Genomic DNA, 12,406 nt, shown 5'->3' with positions numbered 1-12,406 from the left:
AGCATTAATTCCCTGCTGAAATTTGACTGTATCCTGAGACACTTTTCAGCCAATATTGCAATGTTTTTATACCAAAACACTAAAGGAAGCAGACTCCTTTGAAATGATTATAGGCCTAATATTTTCTAATGCAAGAAGAGTTCTGATGCATCTACATGTTACATCAAAGCAAAGCCAATCACTGAAAGTGTATCTTTGATTTTCCTGAGGAGATCCTTTGAAAGGCAAATTCCAAGAGATTTAGTTTCATCCAAAGATGATGATTTTATCTTGACTGGCCATAAAACAAAGATAGATCCACCACTGAAATCATTGGGGTGAGGGTATAGCCTAAAGCAGAATTAGGGATCAGTCCTAACTTGCAGCCCAGCGCCAAGTTTTTTCTTACATTCTTTTTCTCATGAGCAAGCAACAGTCAGAAAACAGTAAATGTTTGTCACCTCCATAAAACCAGGAAGCCTTTCCATTATGCTGCAGTATGGTCAGGCTTCTTGAAGGGATGGTAAAATTAAGTTTTAGCATGGGAATTGTAAACAGACCTACATTAGACATTCAGTGAAATAGTGAAAAGCTGCTAACAAAACAGTAGCAAGTGTTGCTATGTGGGATTCCAAGATCTTCAGCCCTTGAACAGCTCTCTGTGCTGCTCTTCCAAAAATTCCTATGGAAAATCAATGGTAGCTGTAAATGTTTGGTTGGGGTTTTTTTTTTTCAGTCTGTCAATTCACAACCCTCTGACAAACAGATGGTCAGCAATTCCTGAATAAAAAACAGATTTTAAACTGAGTGCATAAGTCCTTCTTGGAAAACATGTGCCTAAGTATCTGTTATTTTGTTAATTCATGATAGCCTCAGGAGAAGGCACTGCAGTTCAAAAGTCACTGGTGTCTCTTCGAGGACTGGAAGCTGCAAAAATCTCTGCAAGGAAGCATTTAAAAATTAACCCGGTAACTCAAAGTTCATGATGAAGCTGTGCAGTTGGTTTTCACAAACTGGATTTGGTCCAACATTTTTCTAAACTACTTAAACATTGTAATTTGTGTTTTCAGGGTAAGGAAGGAGATCTGTTGCACCAGAATATGGACGGTCTGAAACTAAGTATTTAATGAGAAATAATTGTGTGTTATGAGCCTGTTGGCAATGATACAAAACCTTACAGACCATGAGGGACAGAACTTGTTCAGACTTGGATTATGTGAATACCCATGTGTGTGTGTATAATTGGTAGTATACTTAAAATAACTGCTTTCTTGTCTTTCTTGTTTACTTCCCTATCTAAATACATGGCTTATAAGATCTCGTCACAGGTGTCATGAAACAGGACATGAAAGTGATTATTCTTTAAAATGTTTTGGGAAAAAAAATGTCTTTCTTCTGATACTTTGTGTCCTTCTTTTTTGTGCAGATCATGGGAGCAGGAGAGCTACCTGGGCTTTTAGTGAATTAAATTGGTGGCATACATGGGATGTCCATGTGGTGTTCCTGAAGAAATATTTCTACATCTTCATAATGAAGGAGTACCTTGAAAACGGCATATGAGCAAAAAGGTCCAAGCAATCTATTTGTGGTGGCACAAACCAGTCATTGCCCAAGAGCTCCTTCAGAGTCTGCCAAACTTGAAAGTGATTGTGAATTCAGGGGCATGGATGGATCTCCTGGATCTGAAACTTGTAGCTAGCTTTGGCGAGAAGATGCCTCATGCTCCACGTGCTGTTTCCAACAGCACAGCAGATTGACTAGTGGAAGGTAACATGTCAATTGTTTTGTGGCTTCTAAAGATCATGCAAGATCTACCTACCAGTAACTTGACTTTTTCTACAATTATATGCAGTGCATGTAGTTACACGTAAATGTGAAAATCTCAGTATGTTGGGTTACCGCATAGAACAATTGATATTTTTACATATTTTATATATAATAAATATATAAAATTATTACATTATACACAAACATAGATAACATATATTTCAACAAAGCATAAATATAATCGTATGAGTTCAGTTTTCACAGGTCACCAGCCTGGGTTGAAAATACCTGGCAGAATTTAAACGTGTTTGATTCAAATACAGTGTTTTGCTTTGTGGACCAAGTGTCCTTAGAAGCTGGAATACATTTTTTTTAGAAGAAATATGGCTGTGGACTTCGTTTCAGGTGAAAAGCACATTGAAGTGTGCTTCCTACATATGAAAACTTTTAATTTCATCACCTTCTTCAGTGACTATGACATTTGGCTGATAGCAGACATGCTTCTTGATGTGATATCATTACATTGTTACAGACCAAAAGTGGGGGATGCCAAAGATCAGATGATAGCTGCAATCCCAGGCTGGAAGAAGAAATGAGAGTGTGGGAGGCAGCAATGGATCACAGTAAGGGTATATGCTGAAAGCTAGGCCTGACAGAGGCATAAGTATATTCTCAGGGACTGAAATGGATTTGTGCAGAATAGGGGAATTTAAAGGGCATGAGAGCAACAAGGCAGTTTGCTCCAGTTTCTGCTAGTAGCAGCATCCACAATTTTTTCTTGCCATTTTCACAAATAGACCGACCCGTGGCTTGGTTAGACTTGCCTCACCCTAAATTTGTTTCTACCTCAGAAGGAGGAGATAATTTAAAAGTGTGATTAATTTCTTGTTCCATCTACATAAACAGTCCCTGGTGGCGTTTCTGATAGCTCTGCCCTGGCATGACTATGTTTTATCCTGAGGTGTTTTTTGATACTTTCATAATATTCTGCTTATGTTTTAGAAGAGCTGGCAATATGAGAAAACCAAAATATCACCTTGATAGCAGACTGGTAAGTGCTGTGTCTGCATGTAAGTGTATTTTCTGTGTTGTAGAACTATACAGAATTTTGCAGGTTTAACAGATAATCATGGAAATTACTGAGTAGTGATTTTTAAGGAAGTCACACTTCTCTTTCCAAGGTGAATGGCAGAGGTGAACAGAAACCCTGTACTTAGTCTAAATAGCAAATCCTGTATCTAGTGTTATTTTCACATAACATTTCCAAACATGGTGGTGTTACTGGCAATAATTAACTGTTGGTGCAGAACAGGGCAATATTTTTCTAGTTTAAAGCAGCAAAGAACTTTTAGGGGAGATTACATCAGAAGGCTTTCTGCAGTATGGTGAGAATAAATGGGAATGTCACACACATGTGGCAGAGAAAGAGGATGTATTAGGTACCTACGACATTACAAAAATTATCATTTCTAAGAGAAAATAGCACAGGGGCTCTTCAGTGTAAAGGTGAGCAAGACCCCCATGTACAGCTCAAGGCAATCAGGCAAGGTGCAGCCAACAAGCAGAATAAATGTTTACTGCTAGAAACTGTGATCTACCCTGAGAGACTTTTACTCCTCCCTGACTGAAAGAGACAAGCTGCAGTGCAAGTACATGTGGCTTTCAGTGATTTTCTGCATATGCAGACTGTGCAACACAGTAGAACAGAAATGAAAAACCTGCTTATTTTAAAGCACATTTACAGTTCAAGCTTATGTGCTGAAGTGAGATGCACTCTGCATGCTGCAAAACTGGCTGAAGTTCCAGTTATTTCTTCACTCGCTTAATCTCTGGTTGTTGACCTGGACACTGAAAGAAAACAATAAAATGCATGTGTTAGGAGATACATGGTCCAAAGTTCCACTGAAGTTATTTTCTTAGTGTAACTCTTTATTTATAGGTTAAGGAGGAGATAATTCAAAGCTGTTCTCATGCAGCCTGGAGCAGAAGTTTGTACACACAATATCCTATCATTGCTTCTTTAGTTCCAAAAGTTCACTCAGATAGATTTACAAAGAACAGGAGAAATGACAAGTATTCCTTTTGATTGTGAAAAGTTCAAACTAAAAATCTCTGCTTTGATAAATTTTTGTGTTGAACACTGTTTTGTGAAAGCCCTGGGGCAGCCTGGAGCATGACAAAGAGCTGCCTTGCTGATTCCACTCATCAGAAAATGGCAGGTTCACTGGAGGGTGACAACAGGATGAGAACCAATAGCATGCTTAGTGTTCAGACAGATGAGTTCTGGCGAATACCACTACTATGGTTTGAGTGATTACTGCAGCCCCTGAGGTGCACTTTCCCCACAGGGGATCCTGGAGAATGGACCATGTGCTGCCATCTGTTCCAGTGCTTATCCTTAGTCCACTTGCAGACTTTAAAAGAAAGCCCTGGGCCCCGCACTGCAGTGGCTGAGATGCAGGCATGCAATCCATCCCCTGCTGTAGACCATGGAGTCTTCCAGAAGGGCCTAAACAGCCAGCTGAAACTAAATCCATCTTTGTTTGCCTCCTCTTTGCTACATGACTGTGGTAATCAGATCCCTTATTTTGTATACCAGTGATATCACTGAAGAAAATATTTTCATGACTGATGCCCTGAAATACTGTGTGATCCCTTTTTTCCCCACCAGGAAAGAGCAAGAGGAGCAACCTGTCAGTGCCTCTTACTGTGATACGATAGACAACTTGTTCCAGCAGGCAGATTATGTAATGGTGATGGCAAGCCTGACACCTCAGACTCATAGTCTGATTGAGGAAAGAGAGCACAGCTCCTCTTACTGATATCAGCTGAGGTGTCCTTCAGAACCGTTGACTGGCCTGACAAGAAAGTATGAGCTGTCTCCAGTTGTGTTACATGCAGCACCTCCCTGCATCCACTGCACGCCTGATCCATACACCAAGGACAGATCAGGCATGGCAGAAATTCCTCTCTCTCACCTTCTATTCTCTTTTCATTCTCAGATTATTACTTGCAAATGGCACTCAGAGACATTCTTATTCAAAACGAGGTGTAGCAGTTGACCAATATCCACTGGTAACTGCTATGCAGACTGGTAATCTTGAGGTGCTACAGGGGCCTCTTCTTTGGATGTCAGGTACCTGGAACCACTGCCATCTCTGCTTATTTCTCAGAAAGGATGTGTGAGCCATGAATATAAATGGGATGCAAGCCCAGATGTTGGATTCGATAACAGGCTAAAAGGAAGGCCAGGTGCCAGAAAACAGCAGGAGGGGGCCTGCGTGCCTCAGGGAGTATTAAACACCCTCCATAGAATCACCATAGCAAGCTGCAGCAGTGCTTCACTTACAGATTGCTTTAACTGAAAGTGCAACTTGCCATGAATGGGTGGAAACTACTGGAGTCTTCCCTTCTTGGACCTGCTGCATTGCCCCTCCCAACAGGCTTGTTTCCCCAATACAAGGCTGAAGTACAGCGTATCTTTTGGGCCCAAAGGCTACTTCTGTAAAAACACACCTTTACTAGAATGGTGTTTCATGTAGTTAACTTTGATGGCATTTTGGCCTGGGGGATATTTGGTCATATCTGTGTGCCAGGACATCACTATCCATTATCTGAATTGCGTAAGTGTAGCTCAGACCATTGTGTAGGGTTAATGTATCAGGAGGGCTTAATCTCTCTTCTGACATAGTTCAAATTCCTATCTAATGACAAAAGTCTGTTTCTGGACAAAAGAGTCCAGTATAAACTTTTTGCGTGTACTTTTAATGTCCAAACTTAGCTAACACAAGTTATCAGGTTCTGTGGATGTAAGTGAAACTTGTAAATTTATATTTAAATAACATTATGTATGAATACAGTGCAAAATCTAAAGTTGGATTTCTCTTTATTTGGATGAACAACAGTAGATACTTATCTTTTTTCCTTTCTCCCAGATAGCATACATTGTTCCAATTAAATAAAGTCATTATGCCTCACCATGGCATTAAAGCAGATAATGTACATAACAGAGGAAGCAATTGAAAACATACTAGCAGCTCTTCGTTGCCTACCCATACCTTGTGAAGTGCTCCGTAGCTGATGTGCGGAAGAATATCACAGCTCTCTTTATTCTCTTCCCCCCTATCAGCTTTAAAAGTTTTTATTCTTACGTTTTGCGCACTGAGAGAAGCCTGTTCCAAGTGGGAATGAAAAGCCCTGGCTTGGTCTCTCACATGTCATTAAAAACCAGCTGTTACATTTTTATTTCCTCACAACTGCACTTCTTGGTAGGTTACATAGTCCTAAAGAAAATGTCATTTTAGACTACATAATCCACTTTGTTCCCATTCTATTAGCTATCAAAACCAACAAAGTAAGCTTTGTGGCTGAAAATATTACTGACTTTCCATGTGGAAGTCTTCATTTAAACTAGCTCCTGAGACACAGAATGCTGAGGTAAAAGTCAGCTTTCAGAAGTGTACTCAGAATCTATTTAAAGCAGACTGCATTTTGGAAGACATTTTAGATAACTAGCACTAAGGAAAATTAGTCTTCAAGATGAACATGCTGCCATGTTTGTAATGCTAAATTTATGTGCAGTCTACCTCCAGATTTTCAGCTTTCTACAAATATTTGGACATACACCTGGAGCTCTCTAAGCTTCCAGCACCATTCTGTAAATTAGTGGGAACACAAAAGTCTATAAAAACACATACAGCATTAAAATAAAAATCTGTGGTTTGTATCACTGCTTCTGGATATTCACAAGAATAACTATATTTGAAACAAGATACAACAGGGAGCTTCACTACTGTTACTGCAATTACTATAATAGAAAAAATCAAAATCCCATGGCTTATCCTCCATTAGAAATAGCACCTGTATTACAATTAATCATTCAAATTCCACAGGAAAAAGTACTCTTTCAACAGAAGAATGTTTATCCACCTCACTAAAGCTTTGTAAGAAACAGTCTGCTGTCCTCTCTGTTGTGTTTATGTACTCTCTGTTGTCTTAATACAAGTCCAAAAGACAAGTAAACCAGTACACAACTCAAAGTGACAGTGCTATGCATTTTATTATATAGTATGACTTTATGAATAGTATGATAATTTATCAGTAAAATTGATAGCAAAGTTGCCATTAAGTGCAGCTAGGATTTTGCCTATAGTCTCACACATCTTTACAGAGCCATTTCCACTTCCTTTTACTTGCTGAAGATAGTCACTATTTGGCATTCCACAGACAGAAAATCATCACTTGTGATGCGGAGAAAACCCCAGGAACAAACTCACCAACAAAGTTTTCAAGCTGACAAGCAAGTATTCTTTATTGTGGTGCAGGGAGACAAGGGGTATAGCTCCTCCTAACGTGTATTCATCGTATTGCTACACAGGCCATCTTTACATAGTCACTGGGCATACATACATATTAATGAGGCTACACATGAATTACATCATTTTCCAGAAAGTTTCCCCCATGCATGCAGAAATGTGATGGTGGTCTTTGGGGGTCGTTTACTTCTCCCAACAGTCTTCATAACTCTGGCAGTCTTTGAAGCACCAACTTAATTAACATTACAGACGTAGCAATCATCCTGTCCTTCTACTTATCAGTTAGTTTACCTGCACCCATCCTGAACATCTGCTAGTCCCAGATGAATTACAGTTCACTCCATTAATTCAGATTTGTATTAATGTTTTAAACATTTTGATGAGTGAAGAGTATTTGATCTGGAATAAAGTGCTGCTAAAGTATTCTAATGGGAAAGCTGACCTTGTCTATGGCAAATAGATGGGTTAGTGATAACATTTCATGATGGTTTAGAGCCAGTGAAAACAAATGCATCGCTTGGGTTAGCCTTGCCTGAAACGTCAAACCCATGAATGCAGATTTCCTGCCTCTACTTTTTGTGTCCTATGAATCCTGATCACAGCAACCTGGTCTAGTGGAAAGTGTCCCTGTCCATGGCAGGGGGGTTGGAACTGGATGAGCTTTAAGGTCTCTTCCAACCCAGACCACTGTGTGATTCTGTATAATATTGCTTTATGACACATAGCATAGACATGGAAAATGCATGTCCTCGTCCAATTTCATGTTTAAGCTAGTCTGTACATTCCACCTGGGAAATGTACACATTATATTATGCAAAAGTCTTTTGGGCTAATACAATACTTCAAAGGTTCTTAGAAACAATCCTAAGAAACAATTATTATGCAAGCGACTTACTGACACTGCAGGCATCTGTTTGCCCTGCAGTATCACATGGACACCAACAGCAGTATTTAATTATGGGAATGAAGATCACAGACTGCGCATCACCTCTTTCCTCACACCCACAGACATGTATTTCAGAGAACTCTGTCACAATACTGGTATAATAGATCCCCTTCTATAATAAAAAATGAACACTGCAACACTATGTAATTCAGCTTCACATACTACATGGTGGTCTATAAGGTACTCTACAAATTAAATCTACTTAGAACATGATAGTGCACTGGTGTAACTGTCATCTTGGTTTACCTTCATCACACTTGACTTGTGGTAACTGTGATTTGGTTGCTGCCCACACTGTGACATTCTGTGCCTCAGTAATTTGAATAGGTCTTCAATCACTCCTACTATAAATAGCTCCCTGACCTCTTCTGTCACACATGTTGCTATACAGATACATTACTTACAGAGATATATCAGCTGAACCATAATGTGAAAATTAGATGTTCAAGTTACACAAAAAAACTTTGAAACCATCTGTTACTCTCCACATAGAACCACATAACACATCCATTTTCTTGCCATTTGATACGTATGTCCTGAATTTTTGCTTACAAAAGGAGTAACATTCCTTTGACTATTATTTTTTTACCTCCTCTAAGTCCTCCTTCATTTTGTTCATTCAAATTTGTTGATTTGATATGCAGAGGGAAAAACGACCATGTAGTCCTTCCAAAGTTGGGAGGTTTTTTTTAACCTTCACTACTAAAATATGGTAGACGTTCTTCCTTGATTCATGGCAAGAATGACTTGGATCTTTGACAGGGCTTTACAATGGTCCTCTGGTCTCAGGTACTGTAACATGAGCAGTAAGTTAAAGGATTACCCATTACGTCTTTCAGCAAACTTGGAAGCAGTTGATGTGAATGGGTTTGTCCGAGGTTTTTTACAGGGGAAAATTCAAGTATACCTGAGAATCCAGTTAACATGCTGTGATTTGATCTTGCTAGGTAATGAATTTTTGCTTTAACTTGTCTGAACTTCAAATCCATGTAAGAAACTGATACTCAAAAATCATCACCAAGATAATTAGAACCATTTATACTTTGGTATAATTATTACAACATTTTATTATGCTTTATCTTTCCATTAGTCATTTTATAGAGGATTTGGTGTTAAATTTGATTGCCTTGATGTTGAGCATATCAAAATGTGTTTGATAGAATTCAAGAAGGCACGATTTTGTAATCCATTATTTTGCAAAGCAGTACAGGAGAGACAACAGCACATAAGGGCTGGCTATTATATGAAGGAAAAGACCTTAATGTGTTCAGTGAAATCTGTCACCGCTGTCTGCCCATCAAAGTCAACTGATTCTTTGTGCCACATTAACTCACATGCAAATAATGTCATGACCAACAGAGACCATACCATAGCTGGTATTCAGAGATAGTATGCAAAGAACCAGCATGCTTGATGTTAATGCAAATTTCCTGATTATTCTGATATCATTAGCAGCTTAGAAACACAATACATATAGCACCTCTCCTATCAAGACAGACTGAGAGAGTTCAGCTGGTTCAGCCTGGAGAAGGCTCAGTGATCTCAGAGCAGATTCCAAACAAGAAATCTTGAGAGGGGCTTTTGACAAGGCCAGGTAGGGACAGGACAAGGGGGAATGGCTTTAAACTGACAGAAGGGAGATGGAGATGGGATCTGAGGAAGAAGTTCTTCCCTGTGAGGGTGGTGAGGCCCTGGTACAGGTTGCCCAGAGAACCTGTGGCTGCCCCATCCCTGGCAGTGTTCAAAGATGGCAGACTACCCCATGCCCTCCTGTGTCGGGCTGAGCCCTGCTGCCCACAGCCCAGCTCCTCCACTCCCATGAGCAGGGTCACTGGGACAACTGCAAATGCCTTAAGGAAGGGCTCAACCTGCCGTAAGGCTCAGAAAGCAGCCGCTACTCCACTCTCCGATGGCTGGCAAAATGGGTGAGGACAGGGGCACTGCCCCTGTAGTGAGCTTGGAGTGTTAAAAGCCCGCGTATACGTGCATAATGTCCTGCTTAAGCTTGTTACTTATTTAGTGCAGTGCTATTGCTAACATACATCACAGTGGCACAGCCCACTCTGAGGTCTGGCACTGTATTTCACTTTATTGTGCCTTTTAAAATTCCTGTCCAACTCCACTGCAAGTACCCAAGCTTCCTCCTCCAACTTCACCACACTCCCCCTGCTGCCACTTCTGCTTTGTGAACACCGCTGGCCCTGCTGTATGTGTGACCACCGTGCCCAAAAGGATGGTGAGAGGACAGTATGAAAGATGAAAACAAGAGTATCTTTCTTACTGTAACCCAGGTCTGGTTGTGGATCAGGATGCTTTGGTGGAAGCCCTTCAAAAGAAAGTTATTAAGGCAGCTGCTCTGGATGTGACATATCCTGAACCTTTGCCAAGGTAGGAGGTGTATTTAGGTGAAGTGTAAATGAGTGTATGTATGTGGTTCGTGGTTCAAACTAAGTACAAGTTTGTGAGCATGTGAGAAGTTACACAATTTTGTTAGCAGGAGTACATGATGGACGTGCACTGGTCCTACCAAAACAATGTCCCCAGTCCTTCTGTCCTAGCCAAGCAAATTTCACACTGACTCATTTGGAGGATTTGTAGCATAAAAAACCCACAAGCAAGGCAGCAGTTTGAACTTCTCTGAGTATGCTTTGGTCATGCAATTATTTTTTATTCTTCATTATTATTTTAAACACTTCCCTGGGCGCCTCAAGATGATGAAATAACAGATGAATGCTCTGTGAGTGACTGGCTGAATACTTATTTTGCTTTTCCAGGGATCACCCCTTGTTAAAGCTGAAGAATATTATAATAACTCCTCACATTGGAAGCGCCACCAAAAAGACACGCCGCCTAATGATGGAAAACATGACAGCACATAAGCAGGACTTACAGGTCTTCCTATCCCTAATGAAGTATTACTGTAAAGCAGCCTGCATTTAATGTTATTGCCATTAGTGTTTGTCCTGGTGTGATGAAACCATAATTTGATCACTCTTCATGCAGTTATCCCTGGTGTGTATATACAGATCAAATGTATAATTGTTCAGGTTTCAGCTGGGATAGAGTTAATTTCTTTCCTAGTAGCTGGTGCAGTGCTGTGGTTTGGCTTTAGTGTGAGAACAATGCTGATAACACCCTGATGTTTTAGTTGTTGCTCAGTAGCACTTATCCTGATCATGACTTTTCAGTCTCTCACGCTCTGCCAGTGAGGAGGGGCATAAGAAGCTGGGAGGGAGCAGTGACAGGACACCTGACCCAAACCAGCCAAAGGGGATTCCATACTACAGCACGTCATGCCCAGTATATAAACTGCAGGGTGTCATCTGGAAGGGACTGATGACTGCTCAGGTTGGGCTGAGTATCAGTTGGCAGTTGGTGAGCAATTGCATTGTGCATCACTTGTGTTTATTGGGGTTTTTCCTTTTCCATTTTAGTTTTAATTCTCTCCCCTTGTTATTTCCCTTATCATTATTATTAGTACTATTCTGTTGTACTTCAGTTATTAAACTGTTCTTATCTCAACCTGCATGTGGGTTTCACATTCTTTCAGTTCTCCTCCCCATCCTGCCTGGATGGGGAAGAAAGAGGGTGGGGTGTGAGCGAGAGGCTGCATGGTACTGAGATACCTGCTGGGTTTAAAGCATGACATTAGTGAATGGCTTTGATTTATTTAAATTACCAAAAGCCATTCTGTGTGGAAAACCACCGTATTTTGTCATGAACTTCAATGAAACACTGAAGTCTGGAGTCTTACATTGGTGTAATTTATTTTGTAAGACATATAATTATTTTCACTCACATCCTCTTTAAAATGCCCATCAACGTTACAGCTAATTGAAGGACGTTTAAATCGTATTCTAGTGTCACCGACGAACTACATGGCACAGCGACCCGTGTGGGGCTGATGGACCTGCTCATCCTGATGCTGTGGCAGCAGTGTTTGCCCTTGGGGAGCAGTTTGCAAGGCCTTGCTGGGGAAATGCAGCAACCAGCCTTACCTTCACTTCCCAGACATCTCACCCACCTTAATAACCTGGCTTGGATATGTGTACGCATGAGCCTCCCCGCAGCTCGGCCCCTCTCTTCCCCCGCGGGGCCAGCACAGCCGCTCATCGGCTCCCGCTGCCGTGTCGCTGCAGGCCCGGGCCGCGGCGCCGCGAGGGGGAGCCGGCACTGCCAGAGCAGCTGCAAAGGGGAGCTCTGCAGCGCTGGGTCAGGCCGGGCCGGGGTGGTCTGCAGCCGGGCGGGCTGGTGGGCCTGCCCTGCCTCCGCTGGTGCGGGCAGGCAGTGCTGCCGGTGTTGCTGCGGCCTGGCAAGCGAGCACCGGGCCGGGGGTACCGGTGCTCTGGATACTGGGAAGTTCTTCCCTGTGAGGGTGGTGAGGCCCTGGCACAGGTTG

General features: G+C 41.4%; 1 pseudogene; it reads left to right on the top strand.

The window, feature by feature from the left end:
• The first annotated feature begins 17 nt into the window (after positions 1–17).
• On the top strand, positions 18–11,605 carry LOC133208421 (probable 2-ketogluconate reductase; annotated as a pseudogene).
• The last annotated feature ends 801 nt before the right edge of the window (positions 11,606–12,406 follow it).

The sequence above is a fragment of the Neopsephotus bourkii genome, unplaced genomic scaffold (assembly GCF_033783945.1).
Source record: "Neopsephotus bourkii isolate Nb327-2 ecotype Australia unplaced genomic scaffold, CSIRO-AGI_Nbou_v1 NB_272, whole genome shotgun sequence".
Classification (NCBI taxonomy): Eukaryota; Metazoa; Chordata; class Aves; order Psittaciformes; family Psittacidae; genus Neopsephotus; species Neopsephotus bourkii.
Note: the sequence above shows the minus strand (reverse complement) of the source record. Positions and strands in the feature narration are given on the sequence as shown.